Source organism: Austrofundulus limnaeus, unplaced genomic scaffold (genome assembly GCF_001266775.1).
Source record: "Austrofundulus limnaeus strain Quisiro unplaced genomic scaffold, Austrofundulus_limnaeus-1.0 Scaffold59, whole genome shotgun sequence".
Lineage (NCBI taxonomy): Eukaryota > Metazoa > Chordata > Actinopteri > Cyprinodontiformes > Rivulidae > Austrofundulus > Austrofundulus limnaeus.
Window position 1 is genome coordinate 7,125 of NW_013952461.1, and position 3,005 is coordinate 10,129.

Below are 3,005 nucleotides of genomic sequence, written 5' to 3' on the forward strand. Positions count from 1 at the left end.
GCCTTGCTTTGACTCATTCATGCATGTTTGAGAAATCCTGAAGTGTTTTTAGGAAGCCATGCTGAGGAGCATAACGACAGGTGGGGACCAGAAACGCCTTTGGGGACCAGAAACGCCCCTGGGACGTGTCTTTAAGCCGAACTTCCTCATCACGAAGCACACCTCCCCACCCCCCACACCCCGCCCAAGACTCCTGCAGGCTCTCAGCAGTAACAAAGCAAAGTGAAAGTGAAACTTACTGTCTGCTGCTCTCAACATTATTTCTCACTCAGTAGCTGCATTTCCATTGCAAATGTGCGCAAAACTTTGTTGATATTATGTTAATGTTGAGAAAATACAGTTTTGCAACTGTGGTGTTTCTATTAAGTAAGAAACGCTATTAAAGTCACGCGTGAATATGTTTGTTCTCACAATAAGTCATTACAAACATGGCGGCAATGGATGTAAACACATAGTATATTGCTACTGCGACACTAGCGCTCATCATCAGAGGAGACGTCGACGTCTTTTATCGAGGCTTTCCAGTGACAAGCCCCTACTTAGGAGCGGCTACTGTGTTTTTGGGAAATTGTAGTCGGTGAGTTTACTACTTTCATTTACTACTTCTGTGATATTACTACTATTTCTACTTCCTGTTATCTTCTTCGTCATCATCTTTTTCGCCAGTAGAAACAGCCGGTTGTTGATCACGTGACTCCCGTGATGCGAAAAAAGTGTTTCCATTGCAGTTTTGCGAAAAACACCAATTTCGATACGGCCGAAAAACCACCTCAGCCTAGCGCAAAAACAATTAGTCAAAAAACATAATTTTGTTCAAAATTGACGTGTTTTCATTGAGCAAATTTATTTTCGAAATTCTAATTTAAGCATTTTCATGGTCACTGGAAACGCAGCTAGTGAAGCTCGTTTCAGATTCAAAACACCTTTGAGGAAATGTATTTTCAGATGTCAAGTAAACTGCATCATAGCACGCACGTGACCCCCCGCACTGAAATGGGACGGGACAGAAGCGGAAGGAGGTTCTTAAAGAGACAGAGGCCAATTTCAAGGCGTTTAGAATAGGAAGTGCTGAGAAGATAAGTTTATTTTATATTTAAACACAAAACAGCATTTTAATAACAGCTAAAGGTGACACAGATACTTTATTATGGTATAGCATTAGGCCTGTCACGATAACAAATTTTGCTGGGCGATTAATTGTCTCAAAATTTATTGCGATAAACGATAATATTGCCTGGTGACCGTTTTACAACTAATAATTATAAAAGCGTAATGTGTAAGTGTAAACAAGCTGGAAAATGAAACTTATCGGCCCCTTTTTTTTTACCGACCTCAAAAAAAGTTATCGTGCGATTAATTGATTTATTGACTATCGCGACAGGCCTATATAGCATTTAAATATATGCCTGAGAAACACATAATATTGGCCCTTTAATAGTAACAAAAGCTTAAAAGCTAAAAGTAACAAAGCCTAATGAAAAGTTATTGAACACTAAAATAGTGTTTTTTTTAATATTCCTACATATCTTTAAAGTCATGTACCATGATTCAGAACCCAGACTCAAACTGATATTTAATTTTAAGTGCAACTTTGTAATACACACCTTAAAAATGTAAAACAGCATTATAAATGTTGTTTTCACAGTGTATTAAAGCAAAACAATAATTACAAAAACCTTTAATTTTCCAAAGCACTGCAGACACGCTAAAGTGGGAATGTTGGAAATGGTAGGAGGTTCTTAAAGAGACAGAGGCCAATTTCAAGGTGTTGTGATGCAAAGTCAGCTTTTTTAATCTATTTGTTTTATATAGCCTTTTCAGAACAACTGAAAGTAACAGTTACTTGATCATGGCATGACTTTCATTCTGCAGTGCTTGATGGAGAGAGAAAAAAATAGAGAAAAGAAATCAGTATTGTCTGGCTGCTAATCTGAATCTAAGTGACAAAAAGTGAATGATGTTGTGGATGCAGCACAGCAGACATATTTACAGAAAGTGGGAGGAGAAAGTTGGCAGCCAAGAAAACAAGAAAATGCCATGTCAGAGGAGAGTCTGATGCCACATAATAAGTTATGGTGTGGTGTTGCTGCCAGATGCTCAGTACTGTGTTTGGGCTGGATGTGTTCACAAAGGTCCCTTCATCCATACGCAGATGTTCTCCATATGTTCTGCATGTGTCGGCTTTTAGTCTCTAAAATGCATCCAGATCTATTTTAGTCAATCTGATGGGCAGTAACAATAAGTGTAGTGGTGGACGACAAAATCTGGGCTTTATTGTGACATTTTTTATCACATTTACCAAAAAAATAAATAAATACAAAAATTTGTGTTATCAGCTACAACAGGGATGGGCACGTCCATCCGCCCCGCCTACGAGGCCCACTCTGCGAATCTAGGAGCTGCTTTGAGTGTTTTTCTTTTCTTTAATACAATTTTTAATTTTATATACAGAGTTGTTGTTGGTTTTTTTAGGGTGGAGGTGAATTATCTGTTCACAGAATTTCAAGACAAACCTGTGTGTTTATTCTGTTTGTTTTCCATAAATAATTTTATTATTAGTCACCAATACATGTTGCACAAAGCTAAATATAACAAGTTTAATGAAGTTGCAAACATATAAGCAACAGCAACTTACCACAACCACACGAGTCCACACTTAAGGTGTCTCGTGCTGTTACGCTTCAGCTGGCTAAAGTAAGCAAGTGTTTATTTTTATTTGCTTCAAACATTTCATATCCATATTTATTAAACATGAGTACAACAGTTGCATGCRTTTGATCATGAAACATGTTAAGTTACTACCATGCACTTTGGTTACACTACAGGTGCTGGTCATAAAATTAGAATATCATGAAAAAGTAGATTTATTTCAGTAATTCCATTTAAAAAGTGAAACTTGTATATTATATTCTTACATTACATACAAACTCATATATTTCAAATGTTTATTTYGTTTAATTTTGATGATTACAAATGACAACAAATGAAAATCTCAAATTCAGCAT